The sequence below is a fragment of the Macaca nemestrina genome, chromosome 15 (assembly GCF_043159975.1).
Source record: "Macaca nemestrina isolate mMacNem1 chromosome 15, mMacNem.hap1, whole genome shotgun sequence".
Classification (NCBI taxonomy): domain Eukaryota; kingdom Metazoa; phylum Chordata; class Mammalia; order Primates; family Cercopithecidae; genus Macaca; species Macaca nemestrina.
The window spans coordinates 92,199,644-92,221,952 of NC_092139.1; the positions used below are offsets into that span (position 1 = coordinate 92,199,644).

The 22,309-nt window shown below is 41.4% G+C and overlaps 1 protein-coding gene across 16 annotated transcripts in view; it reads right to left on the reverse strand.

The window, feature by feature from the left end:
* The window catches only part of LOC112423549 (putative inactive beta-glucuronidase protein GUSBP11), an 87,558-nt gene that overhangs the window by 49,169 nt on the left and 16,080 nt on the right, over positions 1-22,309 (reverse strand). For 13 of the 16 annotated variants that reach the window (XR_011613977.1, XR_011613978.1, XR_011613979.1 and 10 more), the window contains exons 4-5: positions 6,586-6,698; positions 4,850-4,971 (exon numbers count right to left, since the gene is read on the reverse strand). The exons of 1 other annotated variant lie outside the window; for it this stretch is intronic. The gene's annotated coding sequence lies outside the window, so the exon portion shown is untranslated. Of the gene's footprint in view, positions 1-4,849; positions 4,972-6,585; positions 6,699-11,505; positions 11,645-22,309 lie in introns of those variants that run through there. 2 more of the 16 variants (XM_071080242.1, XM_071080239.1) reach the window with 2 other exon arrangements.

Sequence of the window (22,309 nt, forward strand, 5' to 3'; positions counted from 1 at the left end):
TATTCAAAATGTTCTACAGTTGTTGGAATGAGAAAAGTAACTCCAACGCAGTAACTATATACTAGCCTTTAGGATTCATAGTCTAGCATGTCAAATTGAGGCTATGACTGAACAAGTCATGGAACAGCGTTCATGTTACACATACCAACCGTTTAATGTTTTCCTTCTTTGTTCTAATTAATTATTATTAACTCTGTTTAAGGAAAACAAACAAACAAATAAAAACCAAAAACCCTTAAAAACCATAGTATGTCACCCAATCTACCACACTTCTTCTACTGACCAGCTACTCTCAAACTTAAATTCTAGTTAAATTCAAGTTCCACTGGGTCACTCTACTTCCTTAAGGTTTAAATCTTTAATGAAGCACTTAAATATTTACTGAAGAGCTGGAGATGGGAGGTATTTAAGCAAGTGGTAGGGCTGGCCTTCTCCAGAAGTCCTGTGCAGAAGGGAGCTGGCCATCAGTCTCCACGAAATACAGATAAACGTTTTCCACTATGGATCTTCCCAGACTTTCAGGCACCTGTCACCTAAGTGAACATCAAGAAAGGAGAGAATCGTTTCAACCCAGTATCTAAAGGATTTCCCACAGCTTAATTTGAACACAACTCCCTTTGTGCTGTATCAAGACAAAAACAAGACAAAGAAGTCAACATTTCAGGGTCTGAAACATGTAATAATACCAAATCAACACCAAATAAACACCTAAACCCAATCCTGGAGCCGCAAAGCTCCTATAAGAAAAGTGGGAGTCTGTATCTCAGCAAAACTTGTATCTCTGCATGCAGTTTGCAAAGAAGAAAGAAAACAAAAGCAAAAATTATCTATGGCAAGAAACCCTTAGACCGTGCAACTGATTTGGCAATACTTTTTCTTATTTATTGTTCTTTTTGGATGGGACACTAAAATCACTGCTAACAAATGTGAATACAAACACATGGGACTATACATAATTTTAGAGCTTCCGCATGGGGACGAGAAACAATGAACTATTAAAGAAAGCATCCTACAGACTGAAAGAAAGTTCAGCAGAATCATATCTGTGAATGGGGTTGTTATCTAACATGTACGAAAAACTAACACTACTCTAACTGGGAAAATGAACAAAACCTAATACCCAAGCTAAAACTGGGCAAGGAACCTGAACAGGCACATTTGAAAAGAAAACATGAAATTGACTGACAGGTCAAAGAGAAGTTGCTCAACTTCACTAATTCTCACACAAATGTCTAAGTACAAATCACACGCAGATACCTCTCACTTTAATTAGAATGAAACTTACCAAAAACAAACAAACAAACAAACAAAAGAACAACCCATACGTTCACAGGCAGTGGCCAACGTAGAAATGCAGAAAAAGACACTTTTATACACTTTTGGTGGGAATGTACATTATACATACGAAGCGAAGCAGCTGAAGGTGCCTTAAACATTTTACATTACAACTACCCGTTCACCTGGGAATCCCACCGCCGGTTATACACAGAAAGCACATGGCATCTGTTATGTTGAAGAGGTATCAGCCTTCCTGTGGCGACAGAAGCACTCTTCACAATAGGGAAGGTATCCAATCAACGTACCTGTTCATGCAAAAAGGGTAAAAGAAACTACAGTACACAAAGGAATCCTCTTCGGCCACAGAAATTCATGAAACCATGGCATCTGCAGCAACGTGCAGAAATTGGAGGACATGACCTTCAACGAAATGAGCCAGGAAGAGAAACGCAAACACGGCATAATTTCATGCATGTGAGAACGACATCAACTTTCTCTCTAAATGACTTTATCTCCTAGACATAGAAAGTTCCACAGCGGTGAAGAGAGGCTGATGGTTGGGGAGCAGGGGCAGGAACTGGGAAATGGATACAATGTTACACTTAGATGACAGGAATAAATTCAGCTGTTCTACTTCACAGCAGGGTGTCTAGACTTAACAGTATCCCACCATATTTTCCAAAAAAGGCTGAAAAGAAGGACTCTGAATATTGCAACCACAGAGAACTAATAAAGAATAACTACACAAGGTAACAGAGACAGTCGATGCCTTCCTTTGATCATTACACAAGGTATATATGCATGGATTAAAATGTCCCACTCTGCTCTTTAACTGTATACTTTTACTACAGGACAAATTGTTTTTAAGGACATAGAAGGAAACAATGCTGAAGTTCATGTGAGACCAGGAAATGCCCTGTATTTCCAAAGCAATTCTGAGAAATTGAAACTACATTGGACGCATCACACTCTCTGATTTGAAATTTCACTCAAACTCTGGGGACCTGCTTCCACATGGATGAGTGGAAGAGAACACAGAACCTGAAGTAAACCCACACACCTCATACCACCTGATTCTGGATGAAATACACAATGATTAAGTAATGGGGAAAGAACTCCCTTTTCAATAGTCTTGGGGATAAATGGCGAGGCATGTGCAGAAGACTAAATAACACTAGGCCTCTACTTCTCACCATCTACCAAAGTTCACTCAGATGAATGAAGGATGTAAACGGAAGACCTCAAAGTACAGAAAGCCTACAAGAGACCCTAGGAAATACCCTTCAACATCAGCTTTGACAAAGCATTTACATCCCTAAGACCCCACATGACACTGCAACAAAAGCAATAATCGACACGTGGGACCTAATACACTAAAGAGCCACCACACAACACAAGAAATTACCAACGGAGTAGACAGACGACATACAGGATGAGAGAAAATGTTCCCAAACTATGCACCTGACCAAGGTTCTAATGTCCAGAATCTACCTTAAAGACCTTACACAAATCAATTAGCCAACCCCACCCTCCAAATAATTAATAGGCAATGGATATAAGCACACACTTCTTGAAAGATGATATAAAAGCAACCAAAAATTTGAAAATATGCTGAACCTAACTGTCAGAGAAATATCAATCAAAAGCACAATGAGACATATCGCACGCTGGTCAGAATGACGATTACACAGTCAGGAAAAAAAAAAGGACACTAGTGAGGCAACAGAGAAGGAGGACACTGGTCCACTTTTGGTGAAAATGCAAAGTAGTTCAGACACCACAAAAAGAACTTCTGAGATTGCTCAAAGAACTTAAACCAGAACCACCATCTGACACAGCAAGCCCACCACTGGGGTATACACAAAGGAAAATAAATCCTTCTGTCCAAAACACACATGCACACAAATGGTCTTGGCGGGACTATTTACAATGGCAAATACGTGAAATCAACCTAGGCACCCATCAACAGTGGATCAGAAAAGGAAAATGTGCTACATATATACCACAAAAAACTAGGCAGCCATAAAAAAAAAACAAAAAACAAAAAACAAAAAACGAGGAAATCATGTCCTTGGCAGCAACATGAAAGGAGCTGGAGGCCATTATCTAAAGGCAAAGAAGGAAAAACCAGAACACCAAATGCCACGTTCTCACTTCTAAGGTGGAGCTAACATTGAATACCCCCTATCCAACAGACACTGATGACTATCAGACAAAAAAGGAAGAAGGGACGAGGTATGGGCTAAAGACTTAGCCAGTGGGTCCACCCACTCCCTGCATGATAAGGTCTCTGGGACCCCAGTCTCAGTGTCATGCAATATACCAAAGGCAGTAATTAATCTGCGTTTGTACCTTTTAGTCTATAATAAATGTAGAAATTAGTTTTTGGTTTCTGTTTTTTTTTTTTTTGAGATGGAGTCTCGCTTTGTCACCCAGGCTGGAGTGCAGTGGTGCGATCTCGGCTCACTCCAAGCTCAGCCTCCCGGGTTCACGCCATTCTCCTGCTTCAGCCTCCGAGTAGCTGGGACTACAGGTGCCGCCACCACGCCCGGATAATTTTTTGTATTTTTAGTAGAGACGAGGTTTCACCGAGTTAGCCAGGATGGTCTCGATCTCCTGACCTCGTGATCCACCCGCCTCGGCCTCCCAAAGTGCTGGGATTACAGGCGTGAGCCACCGCGCCCGGCGAAATTAGTTAACAAATACAAACTTAGAAGCTAAAACAATGAATGAAAAACACAAACTTTTATAATTATCCAAACAATCATTTACTGGCATAAACTAAGAAACTGGACAGAATCAGTAAACCAAATACTCAACCCCAATTACGTATAATGAACACATTTTTCAAAAGAACACCAAAAAGACACAATGGGCAAAAGACCGCCTGTTCAATAGATGATTCTGAGTAGACTGAACATTCAGAAGCAAAACACTGAAATAGGACCGTTATGTCATGCCAACACAAAAATCAATGCAAAATATGTTAAAGGCCTAAAACTCAATTCTGACACCACAAAACTACTACAAGAAAACATACGGTGCGCATGTATTTTCGAAAAGTAATACGTGCACGTAGGCTGCTAAAGGTATTTTTAAAAAATTAAAACAAAGGAAATACTCTAAGAAAACACTCACAATGTAACGGCTAGGCATTTTCACTAAAAAGCTGGGCACCCGCTTACACAGAACAGTGGAACAGATTAGAAGACCCAGATACAAACCTGCACACCTGAAATCATCTGATACTTGAAAATAAAACAACAAAAATAAGCAATGGAGAAAGGATTCCCTATCAGTAAGTGGTGTTGGGATCAGTGGCTACCTAGATGCAGAAGAAATAATACTGGGCCCGTGTCTCACCATGTACAGAGAGCAACTCAAATTGAATCAAAGATTGAAATGCAAAATCCTGGGCTGGGTGTGGTGGCTCATGCCTGGAATCCAAGCACTCTGGGAGGCCAAAGCAGGCGGATGACTTGAGGTCGGAAAGTTCGAGACCACCCTGGCCAACATGATGAAACCCTGTCTACTTAAAAAGCAAAACTTAGCCAGGTATGGTGGCACGTACCTCTACTCCGAGCTAGTTGGGAGACTGATGCACAAGAATCACTTGAACCCCGAAGGTGGAGGGTGCAGTGAGCCAAGATCGCTCCATTGCATTCCAGCCTGTATGACACAGCGAGACTCGGTCTGTAAATAAATACAAAAATACAAAAAAATCCAAGACCTGAAACTATAAAAAAATCCTGCATGAGAATCTAGCAAATACCCTTCTCGACAGAGGTTTTAGCAAAGCAGTTATATGTCAAGTCCCCAAAAGCAATGGCAACAAAAGCAATTACTGATAAGTGAGACCTAGTACACAAAAGAGCTGCTGCGCAAGAAACAACCACAGAGTCAGCACATAGCCTATAGAATGAGGGAACATATTCCCCAACTATGCATCTGAAAAACGTCTAATATCCAGGATTTATGTAAAGAGCTTAAACAAATAAAATCAGAAAAAAAAAAAAACCCAACTTGTAAATAGGCAAGGGACATGAACACACACTTAAAAGAAGGTGTACCAGTAACCAATGAGAATAAAAACATGCTCGATCTCACTGATTATCAGAGAAATGCAAATCAGAAACATACTGAGATACCATCTCACACTGGTCAGAATGGCAATTATGACACACAGTCCACAACAACAGAGGCTGGTGGGGCAGATGAGCAAAGAAATGCAGGTCCACTGTAGGGGGAAATGCAAACTAGTTCAGACACCCTGGAGAGCACAGTGTGGATATTTCTCAAAGAACATAAAAGAGAACTACCACCCAACGCTGCAACCCCACTCCTGAGGATCTATCGAAAGGAAAATCCTTCCATCCAAAACATGCATGCACTCGTATGTTCACGGCAGTACTACTCACAATGGTAAAGACATGGTATCAGCCGTGGTGCCTATCAGCAGTGGATCAGAGAAAGGAAATGGGTACATACACACCACAGAACACTACACAGCCATAAAAAACAAATCCATGCCCTTACCAGAAACCTGGACAGAGCCATAGGCCATTATGCCAAAAGGCAAGAACAGAAAACCACAATTTTCAAAACAGCTACAAAGGTCAGTTGTGAATATTCTCTCCACAGAGAAATCATAAGTCTGGAGCTCACAGAGATGCCAGACACCACGACTTCATGATGATGCTATGTTTACAGATCAAACTGTGCCTTGCACTCGCTGGTTATACACAGACTATACGACAATGAAACTGCTGTCCCATTTTGGTAACATTCATTCTCACCAGAGACAGATGCTATCTCAGTGTGGTTTTGATTGACTTCTCGTGAGGATCAGTAATGTTGATTCAGAATCTTTTACCTTCTCAGGTCTTCAGGTCCTTTGCCCGCTCTTACACATCAAATTGAAACAAGTTCACAATAATTTGGCAAACATCACTAACCACAAGCAAAATGTAAATCAAAACCACGCTTAGACACCATCTCATTCTAGTTGGAATGAGTATTAACATAAAGAGGAAAAAAAAAAACCACTGAAAGAAAGGGAAACGCTGGTGTGTTTCGAGAGAGAGACACTCTTCTCCACAGTTCATGAGAAGGTAAACTAGCACACACGCTACAGAAACCTCTTGGAGGTTCCTCCAAACCTTAAAAGACTGCAACTACCATATCAACCGGCAACTCTACTACTAGGAATACACTCAAAGTCACTGAAATCAGGACACCAAAGACAGATCTACCCACCCATGTGGATTCCAGCACTGTTCCCAAGAGCCAGTGTAAGCATCAACCTACCTGCTTATCCACAGACGAAGGGAGAAAGAAGCTGCTCCACATGTATACCCTGGGATACTCTTCAGACACAAAACCACAATGACATCATAACGTGGGGAACCACAGGGTTGCACCTGGAGGACATGATGGTAAATTAAATGAGCAAGCGGGGAGAGAAACAAACCTTGAGTCATCTCACACATGTAGAATCTGAGAAACTCTATCTCAAAGACCTGGTGAGCACAATATTGGTTTGCAGAGATTGGGGGAAAAGAGGAGTAATGGGCAGGGATTGCAAATGGGAAAATGAGAGGAAGAAAATTCAGTTGTTTTATTCCAGTGCAGGGTGACCAGGGTAACGGTATCGGCACATCACTTTCAACGCAGCTTGACAGAAGAATACTGAAGGGTCTCACCATAAAGGAATAAACAATGAGAAAAGGTAACAGAAACACTAAGTACCCTGATGTCATCATTTCACAATGTATGCATCGACCATAATGCCCTATTCTACCATCTCATTGTATTGTTCCTTTACTATGCAACACATTTGTTGCAAGAAATAGAAATAGGTGATGCTAATATTCATGTGGGACCATGAAGTGCCCTGAGTTTCATCCTCCACAATCCTGAGACATCCAGACTACATCGGATACTTCACACTTCCTGATTTCAAATTTCATGGAAAAGCTAGGGACCTGCTTCCACACAGAGCAGTGGAACACAAGGGAGGACCAAGAAGTAAAACCACACACTGAAAACTATCTGATCTAACACAGAATCCACCAAAGTACGCAAAGGCAAAAGGACACCCTATTCAATCAACGGTGCTGAAATAAGTGGCTAGCCATGTGCAGAAGAGTAACACTAAGGCCCTCCCTACCTCTCACCAGACACAAAGAGGAACTCAAGATGAATAAAACATATAAACATAAAAACTCAAACTATTAAAATCCTACTGGAAAACTTGTGAAATATCCTTCTCCACATCGGCTTTGGCAAAGAATTTAGATGGCTAAGTCCTGAAGAGTAACGGCAACAAAAACAGAAATTGACAAGTCAGACTGAATACCTGAAAGAGCTGCTGCAAAGCAAAATAAACTACCAACAGAGTTAACAGCGCACACAATGGGAGAACACGGTCCCAAACTGTGCATTTCAACAACGTCTAATATGCAGAATCTACAAGGCCCTTCAACAAGTCAACCAGGGAATATCCCATTAATAAATGGGCAAGAGACATGAACACACACTTCTTAAAAGTCAATGTACAAGCAACCAACAAATAGAAAAACATGCTCAAACTCACTATCAGAGAGCTGCCAATCAAAAACATGACACGATGCCATCCCACGGAGGTCACAATGCTGAGGACTACACAGACAAGGAACACATGCTGGCGAGACAGACGAGGAAAGGAAACGCTAGTATGCTTTCAGGGAAGGGGAGGGGATGAAAACTAGTACAGACACCATTGAAAGCTGATCGGGGATTTCTCAAAGAGCTGAGAATAGAACTACCACCTCATCCAGAAAGCCCACTCCTGTGCATCTACCCAAAGGAAAATCAATCCTTCTATCCAAAAGACACAGGCACTTGTATGTTCATGGCAGTATTTTTCACAATGTCAAAGGCATGGAATCAACCTAGCCATCAACAGTGGATGAGAGACTGGCACAGTGGCTTACACTTGTAATTCTAGCACTTTGGGAAGCCGAGGCACATGGATCACTTCAGTTTAGTATTTGAGACCAGCCTGGGCAAAATGGTGAGATCCCATCTCTACAATAATAAAAAAATTAGCCGGATGTGGTGGTGGGCACCTGTAGACCTATCTAATCCGGAGGCTCAGGTGGGAGGATCACCTGACAACAGAAGATGGAAACTGCAGGCCAATGTCATAAGTGAACTAAGGCCCAAGTAGTAAACCAAATGCCACATGTTCTCACTTATAAGTGGGAGCTAAACTTTGAATGGACTCAAACATAAAGAAGAGAACACCAGACACCGGGAATGACCACAGACCAATAAAAAAACAGGGGAGAGGGAACGTGTGCTGAAGACCCACCCTGTGGGCCCTCTGCTCACTGCCTGGGTTACGGGGTTGTCGGGACCCCAAGTCTCAGCGTCATGCAATCAACAGATGTAACTAACTTGCATATGTACCTTTTAACCTCTAATAATAAGAGTAGAAAGCATTAAAAGAAAAATCCAAGGTAAGAACCAAAGAAAATAATCAATCAAAAAACAATCTGTAGTTATCCAAACAATTCATGACTGTCACAAACACAGAACGAGGACCTAGGTGACACAATGAGGCAGCCAAATACTCTATTCAACATGATATGTAGGGAACACATTTTTCAAAACCCCAAAAATATACAATGGGAAAGTGAGTCTGGTTCAATTATTGATTTTGAGAAAACTGAATATCCACAGGAAAAACACTGAAATAGGACCCTTACAATGCACGATACACAAAATCAACACAAAATGAAGTGAAGACCTAAACTCAATCTTGAAACTGTAAAGGTCCTATAAGAAAACACAGAGTGGGTGTATATTTTAGGAAACCCTCGATCTATGCAAACAGGCTGCAAAAGGTAAAAAAGCATCATAACACTAAAAAAAAAGTAGGGAAACTACACCCATAGACAATGCAAGGCTTGTCTCCGTGTGTGTGTGCGTGCGCCCACACGTTTTTCTGTTTCATGGAAGTGGGGCGTTGAACACAAAAATCACTGCTAACATACGCAACTATAACCATATGTGACTAGGGACACTTTACAAATTCTACAGGGAAAAGACAACAATGAAACAAAAAAAAGGAATCCTAAAGACTGGGAGAAACGATAAAAAATCCTAGCCCTGAAAGAGGTTGTTATCTAACACATACAATAAAGTGATATGACTAAGTGAAAAACAACAATAAAAACAACAAATATCCAAGGTAAAAGGATCTAAATAGACCTGAGTGAAAAGATGGCAGGAAACTGACCCACAGGTGACAGTTCCTCAATATCACTAATCCTCACAAAAACGTGAATCAAAACCATACTCGGTTACCATCTAATTCCACCTACAATGAGTATTACAACAGATAAAAATCAAAATTGTTGAAGGCAATGGTCAGTGTAGACTTGCAGAAAAAAAAAAAAAACTCTTCCACACACTTGGTGGAATTAAAATTACTGTACATGCTACAAAAACTTTTGGAAGTTCCTTAAAAAAGTAAAAGGTAGGCCGGGCACAGTGGCTCACACCTGTAATCTCAATACTTTGGAAGGCCGAGGCAGGTGGATCACATGAGGTCAGGAGTTCAAGACCAGGCTCATCAACATGGCAGGGATTGGTAACGGTTACCGAGTGACGCTCAGATACAAGGAATCCATTCTGGTGTTCTATTGCACAGCAGGGTGACTAGGTGACTAGGCTCAACAGAATCTAGAAAAATTTTTCAAAATTAGTTGGAAAACATGGTTCTGAATATTCTCTCCACAGAGAAAAAATAATGATGGAAGATCACAGACATGCCAGATACGATGATTTCATCATGATGCTACATATAGATATCTCAAAATGTCCCTTGTACCTTGGGTTGTGTGTGTATGTGTGGGTATAATGTATACTGTATAGAAACAAACTGCCATCAAATGTTGGTAGTATTCATTCTAACCAGAGTGAGATGAAATCTGGTGTGATTTTCACTTATGCTTTTGTGTGCATCAGCAATGGTGGGAATCTTCTCTTTGACCTGTGCATAAATCTCATGTCTTCAGGTCCTCTGCCCAGTCCTACACAACAAATTATAAACAAATTCACAATAACTTAGCAAGTGCCATTTATACACACAAAAAAATCAAACACACACTCAGATTCCATCTCACTCTACATGCAATGGATGCTACAAGAAAAAAATTGAAAAATATTAAAAGACAAAAAGTCACAGATTTTCAGAGGAAGAACTTGTCTCCACAGCTGGTGGGATATGGTAAACTAGTATGCACACTAAAGAAACCACTTGGATGTTCCTTGAAATCGTAAAACCACACTACCATTTTATCTAGTAATTCTATTACTAGGTATATACACAGAGCACATGATCAGGACATGGAAGAGATGATCTGTCATCCCAGGTGGAATTCAGCCCTAGGCACAAAAGCCAAGATAAGAAATCAGCCTCCGTGTCCATCCACAGATGAATGGATGAAGAATCTCTAGTACACAGACACAATGGAATACTTTTGGGCCATCAAAATTCCTGGAATCCTATCATTTCCAGCAACATGGCTGCACCTGGAGATATTCTGTTCAATCAAATCAGAAACGCAGACAAAGACCAAACCTGCATGTTCTCACTTGTGTGGGAGCTGAAAAATTTAACTCACCGAAGGTGAAAATACAGCAGTGGTCACCACAGACTAGGTGGAGGAGAGGACATCAAGGATTGGCAATAGGTACACAGAGAGTTACAGGAAAGGAATACATTCTGGTATTCCAGTCCAAAGCAGGGCGACAAGACTTAACAACATGGTCGTGCCGTTTTCAAAAGAGCTACCAAGGAGGATACTGAATGTTTACACATCGAAGATATTAAACCTATACGTGCTCAGAGGCATGGGAAACTCCCTGATTTTATCCATACTCAAGCTATACAAACAAGTATCACAATGTCCCAATGCACCCCTAATTCTGGACATAAAGTATGAAACAAACGTTTTATGGAATGCTAATGATACATGGCTAGAAATTCCCATGGAACCACCAAAGACCCAAAGAACCTGAATATGCAAAGCAATCCAAGGGAATGCAAACTCAATTGGAGGCTGCACATTCCCCAGTTTCAAAACACATGTAAAACCTCCACTCATTCAACGACTATAGCAGTGGCATAAAAATGAATCCATGAACCTAGGGACATAAGAGAACCTAAACACATACCTGTATGCAATCAACACATTTTTTTTCAAAGGAACGCCTAGAAGATGTAATGAGGCGGGTGCTGTGGCTCACACCTGTACTCCCAGCGCTTTCAGAGACTCAGTCGGGCAGATCACTTGAGGTCAGGAGTTTCAGACCAGCCTGGCCAAAATGGTGAAATTCCATCTCTAGTTAAAATACAAAAAAATACTAGTCATGTGTGCTGGTGCACACCAGCAATCCCATCCACTTGGGAAGACGAAGCACGAGAATCTCTTGAAGCAAGGATGCTGATGTTGTGGAGAGCTGAGATCTCGCCACTGCACTCTAGTCTGGGTGACAGCATGAGTGGGACCTGCGTCTCGAAGGGAAAAAAGATGAGATGAGGAATCACCAGTCTTCAATTGAGCAGTCTGAAATGACTGGATAGCCACATACGAAAGAATGAAATAAGACCTTGATGTTATACAATACACAAACAGAAACTCAAAATACATTAAACCCTAAACACAAGACCTAACAGTATAAAACTGCTACAGGAAAACACAGAGTGAGCTTAAGTTTAGGAAAACCTGAATGTAAGCTCACAGGATGTAAAAGCAAACAATAGAAAAAAAGACATACAGAAAAAAAACCACTTCCAACAACAGAAGTCAAAAATTCTAGTTTTTGTTATTGACCTTACCTTACAAAAACAGTCAGTGCTAGCCGGGCACGGTGGCTCACGCCTGTAAACCTAGGACTTTGGGAGGCCAAGGTGGGCGGATCACTTGAGGTCAGGAGTTTGAGACCAGCCTGGCCAACATGATGAAACCCTGTCTCTACTAAAAATAAAAAAATCAGCCAGGAGCAGTGGTGCACGCCTGTAGTCCCAGCTACTCAGGAGGCTGAGACAAGAGAATTGCTAGAACCTGGGAAGCAGAGGTTACAGTGAGTGAAAATCGTGACACCCCACTTCAGTCTGGGAAACAGAGTGAGACTTTGTCTCAAAAAATAAATAAATAAATAAAAAGGGAAAAACAAAAATAAAAAATCACAACTAAAATAATCAAGAAACAAAAACACAAAACCTGAAGAAGTTTTGCACAGTAAGGAAAACAATGCAGCAACCAACACTCAGAAGGCATTCCTCAGACAGAAAGGATATTACGAGGAATCATGTATCTAGAAGTGGTTGTTATCTGACATTCGGTAGGAACTAACATCCCCCTGAGGAGCAAAACACCCAAAACCAAGCAACCCAGCCATAACTAGGCAACAAACCTGAACAGGCATTACTGAAAAGGCAATACGCAATTCACTAACAGGAAAAAAAAAGTCATTCTTACCATTGCTAGTCATCTCTAAATCTTAAATAACCACACTCAGATACAAACTCACTCTAATTCTAACAAAAAATAAAAACCAATTATTTCACATGAATGCCCCAGGGACACCTGCATGCATTGATACTCTTACACAGTGTTGAGAGAAATCACCATTACCACAGGTACTACGAAAACCTCTTAGAGCTTCCCAAACAATCACAAAGCTAGCTACCACTTCATCTAGCAATTCCAACAGTGGGTATATACTTACGGACAGAGAAATCACTATATGGAAGTCATAACTGCTTTCCCAGGTTGGGCACACACCTCTACTTCCAGCTATTCAGGAGGCTGAGGAGGGAGAATCACTTGAACACACGAGATGGAGGTTGCAGTGAGCTGAGATGGCGCCATTGCACTCCAGCCTGGGCAACAAGAGAGAAATTCTGTCTCCATAAAACAAAAACAAAAAACCAGGTAAAAGAATGGGTTTCTCAACACCAGTGTTTGAGATCAACTCATTTCAAACATGTGAATGAAAACCACACTCAGGCACCATCTCAATCCAACTGATATGAATATTGCCAAAAAGCAAGACTGCGTTTGAAATAAGGCAAAGGCTGGTGAGAAGGCAAAGAAAGGGATAATCTTACACACTACTGGGTGTAACTTTAATTAGGATGCATTCTAGGGAAAACAGTTGAAGGTCCCTGAACAAATTAAACATGTTCCTAAAATGTAATGTCATCATCCCACCCGTGGCTATCCATGGAAAGGAAATGAAATTCGTATGCTGGAGACAAAGCTTCCTTCCCCTCTTTCTTGACATGCTACTGACATAGCCAAAGGATAGAATCAACCTTCCTGTCCATCCACAGATGAAGGGATGAAGAATCTCCAGGACAAGGCACAATGGAATACTTTTCAGCCATCAAAATTCAGGGCATTTTTCATTTCCCACAATATGCCTGCACCTGCAAGATACTATGTTCAATCAAATCAGAAAGGCAAAGAAAAGAGGAATATCAACCCTGCATGTTCTCACTCAAGTGGGAGCTGAAAAATTTAACTCACTGAAGATGGAAATACAGTAACGGTTACCACAGGCTGGGTGGAGAAGAGGACATGGGCAAGAATTGGCAATAGGTATGCAGCGAGTTAAAGGAGAGGAATACATTCTGGTATTCTACTCCACAGCAGGGAGACTGTGTATAACAATATGGTCGTGTCTTTCTCAAAATAGCTACCAAGGAGAATACCGATGTTCACACCTCCAAGATGTAAGACCTATACATGGTCACAGGCACAAGAAACTCCTTGATTCTATCCTTATGCAAGGTATACAATTATCACAATGTCCCACTTCACTGCTAATTCTGGACATGTGGTATGAACTAAACTTGTTACAAAATGTTAACTACACACAGCTAAAAATTCACATGAAACCACCAAAAACCCTGAATATGCAAAGCAATCCTAGGAAATACAAACTAGATTGGAGGCCTCACACTCTTCATCTTCAAATTACAGGTAAAAGCTCTACTTATCCAAAGACTATGGTAGTGACATAAAAAGAAACCATGCACCTGTGGACATAACAATACCTAAACGCACGCCTGTATGCAGTCAACACATTTTTCTCAAAAGAACGCCCATAAGATGCAATGAGGTCGGGTGCTGTGGCTCACAAATTAAAACCTAAACGCATAACCCCAAAGCATCAAATGCCTACAGGAAAACAGAGTGAGCTTAGGTTTCAAAAAACCTGAATCGATATTAAAACAACAGAAGGAAAACACTTCCAATCACAGAAGTAAAAAAAATTTGTTTTTATTATTGACTGTATCTTACAAGAATAATCCCTGTTTGGCCTGGCACGGTGGCTCACACCCGTAAACCCAGCGCTTTGGGAGGCTGAGGCGGGCGGACCAGGAGGTCAGGAGATTGAGATTATCCTGGTTAACACGGTGAAACCCCGTCTCTACTAAAAATACAAAAAAAAAAAAAAAATTAGCCGGGCATGGTGGCATGCACCTATAGTCCCAGCTACTCAGGACTGAGGCAGGAGAAGGGCGTGAACCTGGGAGGCAGAGCTTGCAGTGAGCAGAGATGGCACCACTGCACTCCAGTCTGGGAGACACAGCAAGACTCTGTCTCAAAAAAAAAAAAAAAAGAATAATCACTGTAAACTGAAATAATAATCAACCAGTAAAAAGAAAAAAAAAAAACCCGAAGAAATACTGCACAGTAAAGAAATCAATGCACCAATCAACACTCAGAAGGCATTCTTCAGATAGAGAGAACATTATAAGGAATCATGTATCTGAAACTAACACAACACTGAGGAGCAAAACACACAAAACCAAGTAATCCAACCAAAACTGGGATACAAACGTGAACAGACATTACTAAAAAGACAAAGTGCAATTCACTAACATGTAAAAAGGGCGGTTCTCAACATTATTAGTCATCTCTAAACTGTAAATGAAAAGCATGCTCAGATACAGACTCACTCTTATTTGAACAATTAAAAGAAACCAATTATTTCAAACAAATTTCCCGGAGGAAGTTGCATACACAGATACTCTCATACACTGTTGGGAGAAATCACTGTTACTACAGACACTATGAAAACCTCTTGGAGCTTCCCAAACAATCAAAAAGGAAACTACCATTTCATCTGGCAATTCCAGCAGTGGGTATATACTGACAGACAGTGAAATCACTGCATGAAAGCCATAGCTGCCTTCCCAGGTTGACCGAAGCACTATACACAATAGCCAAGGTATGCAATCAAGCTACCTGTCCATCAACTGATGAAGGGATGAAGGAACTTCAGCATACAGATACAACGAAATACGCCCCAACAACAAAGATTGACGACATTATCTCCTTTGTGGTAACACGGATAAACCTGGAAGACATTATATTCAGTGGAATCAGCCAGGCAGGGAAACACAAACACTGCATCATCTCACCCATGAGGAGACTAAACAAGAATTATCTAATTGAAAGTGAAAGTACAATAGTGGTTATCACATGCTGGGGAGAGGGGAGGGCATGGGCTGGCATTGGTAATAGGTACCAAGTTGCATTTCCAGGGGAGGAATTAATGCTGGTGATCTACTCCACAGGAGGGTGACTACAAGTAACAATATGGTAGGATCTCTTTCAATAGAGCTAGAAAGGAGAGGAACAATGAAGGTTCACACCGCAAACAAATAAAAACTGGACATGGGAATAGATATGCAAAACACCCTGACTTCATCATTCCTCAAAGTACACAAGTAAACAAAATCCCACTGTACTCCCTAATTTTGGACATGTATGACAAACTCAATTTTAAAACTATAAATGAACAATGGCAAAATTCACAGAGAACCCGGAAAATCCAAAGCACTTCCCAGAAATAGAAACTCACTTGAATACCTCACGCTCCCCGATGTCAAATTATATCGAAAAGCTATACTTACTAAGGCAGCAAGGAACTGGCATAAAAATAGAAACATATGCCATTGGACAATATCACGCAGCCAACAGGCAAACCTGAACGTACTTACAGTCAACAGATTTCTCAAAAGGCCAGGCGCAGGGGCTCATGCCTGTAATCCCAACATTTTGGGAGGCAACAGCAGGCAAACCACTTGATGTCAGGAGTATGGGATCAGCCTGGCCAACATGGTGAAACTCTGTCTCTAATAAAAATAGAAAAATTAGCAAGTGTGGTGGCATGTGCCTGTAATCCCAGCTACTCAGGGGCTGAGGTGGGAGAGTCGCTTGGATCCAGGAGGCGGAGGTTGCAGTGAGCCGAGATCACACCACTTCACTCTAGCCTGGGCAAAAGAGCAAAACTCCGTATCAAAACAAACAAAAAACCCAAACAAAATGGGAAACGGCTAGTCCGCTCTGTGAATGACTTTGAGAGAACTGGAAACCCACACACGAAACATGGAAACCTCCTTCACTTTATCTTTTATCCTTATGCAAGGTACGCAAGTACTACAATGTCCCCATTGCACTCCTAATTCTGGACATGCAGTATGAACCAAACTTGTCATGAAATGTAACTATACACAGCTAAAAATTCACATGGAACTACCACAGACTCTGAACATGCAAAGCACCCCTAGGAAATGCAACCTCGTTTGGAGGCCTCACACTGCTCAATTTCAAATTACATGGAAAAGATCTACTCACCCAAAGACTATGGTAGAGGCCTAACAATGAAACCATGCGGACAAAACAGAACCTAAATGTACGTCTGTATGGAGTCAACACATATTTGTCAAAAGAATGCCTGGAAGACGCAATGAGTAGTGGATTTCTGTTCAATTAATGAATCTGAAAATACCAGATATCCACATGAAAAAGAATGAAATAGGACCTTTATGTTACACAATACACAAATATCAACTCAAAATAAATGAAAACCTAAACACAAGACCCAAAAGCATAAAACTCCTACAGGAAAACACAGAGTGAGTGGAAGTTCAGGGCAACTTCATCTATGCTCACAGGCTACAAAAAGAAAAAATAGGAAATATATGGAAAATATACTCAGAACCAATGAAATGCATCCAAATTGTGATTTTTCTTTCTGGCCTGACCCCAAATCACTGCTAACAAAAGGAAAACTCAACACATGAAAAAGAAAACTCAAGAACTATGGCATGGTAAAGGGAGCAATGAACCAATCAACAATGAGAAGGCATTCTTCATATAGGGAGGGCATGATGAGGAATCATTTATCTGAAAGAGGTTGTTACACAGTATGCACGAGAAACTAATGCTACTAAGAGGCGAAACATGCAAAACCAAGTAATCCAGCCAAAGTTGGGCAATGAACCTCAAGAGACGTTTCTCAAAAGTCCCAGCTACTCGCCAAGCTGAGGTGGGAGAATCACCTGAGCCCCAGGAGGTCAAGGACGCAGTGAGCCCAGATCACGCCACTGCATTCCAGCTTGAGCAAACAGAGCCAGACACAACCTCAAAAAAAAAAAAAAAAAAAAAAAAAAAAAAAAAAAAGGAAAAAAGAAAAGACAAGAAACAAACTACACAGAGAAAGACAAACATCGCATTGTCTCACTCAGGAGGAATCTAAAGAACTTATTTCACAGAACTAGTAAGTATAACTGTTCTTACCACTGGTTGGGGTTCAAAGGTGGGGCACAGTCAGAGATTGGAAAGAGGTATAAACTTACATATTCCATGACAGGAATGAAACCTGTAGTTCTATTCCACAGCAGCAGGGTGACCAGGTCTAACATTACTAGAGTGTACTTTTCAAGAAAGCTAGAAAAGAGGATTCTGAATGTCTTCACCTCAAAGGAATAATAACTCTATGAGGCAAGAGATACGCTAAATACCCCGATTTCATCACTGAACAATGTACGCATGGACCAAAGTGCCTCATTCTACCCTCTGGTAGTATACCTTTATCATAGGGTAAATTTTTGTAAAGAAATGTCAGGGAACAGGCTGAGCATGGTGGTTCACATCTGCAATCCCAGCACTTTCAGAGGCTGAGGCAGGCACATCACTTGAGGCCAGGAGTTTGAGACCAGCCTGGCCAACATGGGAAACCCCGTCTCTACTCAAAATACAAAAATTAGCTGGGCATGGCGGTGCTTGCCTGTAATCCTAGATACTAGGGAGGCTGAGGCAGGAGTATCACTTGAACCCAGGAGGCAGAGGTTGCAGTGAGCTAAGATTGTGCCACCGCACTCCAGTCTGGGCAACAGAGTGAGACATTATCCCAAAAAATAAAAAAATAAAATAAAAAGATGACATTCAAGTGATCAACTGACATGAAAAAAATACACAACGTCACTAATCATCAGTGCAATGCAACTCACTAACACTGTAAGATAACATCTCAGGTTGGTCACAGTGGGCATTTTTCCAAAGTCAAAACAACATGCTGGCGAGGCAGCAAAGGAAAGGGAACGCTGCTACACTCTTCGTCAACGTGAAAACTAGTTCACACCGTGGAAAGCAGTGTAGAGATTCTCAAAGAACTTAAAACAGAACTACCATCAGACCCAGCAATTCCACTACTTGGTATCTACCCAAAAGACAGTAAATCATGTCCTAAGCAGCGTGGATAGACCTGGGGATTATCATGTTTAGCAAATCAAGGCAAGAACAGAAAACCAAACACTGCATGTTCTCACTTATGAGTTGGAGTTAAACAGTGAATACATTCGAACATAAAGATGCAAACAATACACACTGGGGACTATCAGATGAAAAAAGGAGGCAGAAAGGGGGTGTGGGCGGAAGAACCGCCTGATTGGCACTTTGCTCACTACCTGGGTGTTGGGGTCAGTGGCCACAAGCCTCAGTGTCATCAAATGTTCACATGTAACTAAACTGCAATTTAATGAAAATAAAAGTGTGTATATATATATTTAAAACAAGGTTTCCCCGGGCGCAGTGGCTCCCACCAGTACTCATGGCACTTTGGGAGGCTGATGCAGGCAAATCACTTGAGCCCAGGAGTTCAAGAGAAGTCTGGGCAACATGGCAAAACCCTACCTCTACAAAAAGCATAAAAAAATTAGTGGGGTATGGTGGTGCACACCTGTAAGGTATGGGACCTCCAAGTAGTCCCAGCTACTTGGGAGGCTGAGGAGGGAGGATCACTTGAGCCCGGGAGGTCAAGGCTGCAATGAGCCACGATCACAGCACTGCATTCCAGTCTGGGTGACAGAATGATAACCAATCTCAAAAAAATATTAGGATATATTATAAATGGATGGATGGATGGATAGATGGATAGATAGATACATTGATGATAGATAAAACAGATAGATAGATAGATAGATAGATAGATAGATAGATAGATAGATAGATAGATACGTGGATAGATAAAACAAAAGCTATAGTCACCCAAGCAATCTCTGAATAGCACAAACACAGAAAGACAACCGAATGGACAAAATGAGGGAGCCAAGTAATCAACCCAAAATTATATTTAGGGCACACATTTTTCAAAAGCATACCAAAAGCACAACAGTTGAGAAAACTGGGTACTCATGTGCACAAGATTGAACTAGCACCCCTATGTTGCCCAATACACAAAAATCTATGAAAAATAAACAGTTAAATTCAATCTTGAAAGCAAAACACTCCAAGAAGAAAACATGGGATAAGCATATATTTAGAGGAAACTTGACCCTGTGCACACAGGTTGCAAAAAGAAAAAAAAAAAGGAAAAATTTGGGGGAAAATATGCACAGACAATAAAACAGCTTAACAATCTTTTTGGATGGGATGCTGAAATCACTGCCAACAAATGCAAATATAAACATGAGAGACTAAGGACGTAACAATAGAGCCTCTGCAGAGGGGAGAACAAATGAACCCAAAGAGAAGGCATCCTAGACCAGGCATGGTCGCTCACAAGGTCAGGAGTTCGAGACCAGCCTGGCCAACATGGTGAAACCCTGTCTCTAGTGACAATTCAAAAATTAGCCGGGCATGGTTGTGCACACCTGCAATCCCAGCTATTCAGGAGGCTAAGAGGCTAAGGCTGGAGAATTGCTTAAACCCTGGAGGCGGAGGTTGCAGTGAGCCAAGATCACACCACTGCACTCCAGCCTGGGTGACAGAGCAAGACTCCACTGGAGTCCAGTTTGGGGGAAGGGGGCAGAGGAAAAAAAAAAAGAAGAAAAAAAAGAACAGCATCCTAAAGGTGAGAAGAAAAGTTTGGGGAAACATACAGCTGATAAGGCATTGTTTTCCAAAAGGCATAAGGTACTAACATTAGTAACCAGCAAAAAAACTAACCAAAAGAGAAACAAGTAACCAATCCAAGACTGGGCAAAGAGGCTGAATAGACTTTTCCACAAAGAAGATGTAAGACTGATTCTATCTTTACAAAAACGTGGTTAACATTACTAATCTTGCACAAAACGGAAATCAAAACCATATGCAGAAAGCATCTCACTTATTCACATGAATATGACAAATAAAAATACAAACACAAATGCTGGTGTCAATTTCCAGGGAAAAAGAAGTGTTTATGGGAGGGTCAATTGCTATATACACTCCGGAAAGCAGTTGCAGATTCCTCAAAAAACTGAAAGTACATAACCATATGATCTATTCATCCCACTACTTAGCTATACAGTCAAAGCAAACCAGGATATTGAACAGACATCTGACTTTCCATGTCTATTACATCACTATTCACAACAGCTAGGATGATGGAATCTGCCTACCTGTTCACCCACAAATGAAGGAATAAAGAAAATGTAGTACATATATACAATAATATACTCTCTGGCCATAAAAAATAATGCAATTATCATTTAGGGCAACACCAATGAACCCAGAAAACATTCTGTTAAATAAGCCAAGCACAGAAAGACAAACACTGCATGACCTCACTTACGTTGAATCCAAAAACTTAATACAAGAAGCAGAAAGTACAGGAGTGGTCTCCTGAGGCTGGGGAAAGAGGGGAGGATAGGAGGGATTGGTGATGGAAACAAAGTTACAGTTAGTTGGGAGGAATACATGCTAGTGTCCTGTTCCACAGCTGCGTGACTCTGGTCACAGTATTGTTTTGTATTTTTCAAAAAAAGCTAAAAGGGAACAATTTTGAGTGTTCTCATCACAGAGAAATAATACCCGTATGAGGGAATAGTTATGCTAAGTACCCTGATTTGATCATCACCCAAAATACACATCAATATGTCCCAGATGAGGCTGGCAAGGTGGCTCATGTGTGTAATCCCAGCACCTTGGGAGGTTGAGGTGGGCGGATTATCTGAGGCCAGAAGTTGGAGACCAGCTAGGCCAATATGGCAAAACCCCATCTCTAACGAAAAAATAGAAAAATTAGCTGGGCATGGTGGCACACACTTGTATGTGCTACTTGGGTGGCCGAGGCACAAAAATCACTTGAACGTGGGAGACAAAGGTTGCAGGAAGCCAAGATCATGCCGCTGCACTCCAGCCTGGGCAACAGAGCGGAACTCTATCTCAAAACAAAAGCAGAAACAAAAACAAAAAAGTCCCAGAGAAGAAAAAAAAGTCCCAGTACACCCTCTGCTTATGTGCCTTATTATAGACAAAACATTTAACAAGTATAGGCCAGGCGCAGTGGCTCACGCCTGTAATCGTACCACTTTGGGAGGCTGAGACAGGCAAATCATGAGGTCAGGAGATCCAGACCATCCTGGCAAACATGGTGAAACCCTGTTTCTACTAAAAATACAAACATTAGCTGGGCATGGTGGCATGCACATGTAGTCTGAGCTACTTGGGAGGCTGAGGCAGGAGAATCACTTGAACCCGGGAGGCGGAGGTTGCAGCGGCCAAGATCACGACGCTGCACTCTTGCCTAGGCGACAGAGCGAGACTCCATCTCAAGAAAAAAAAAAAAAAAAAAAAGTGGGCAGGCGTGGTGGCTCACACCTGTAATTCCAGCACTTTGAGAGACCGAGGTGAGCGGATCTCCAGCTCAGGAGATTGAGACCATCCTGGCCAACATGATGACACTCCGCCTC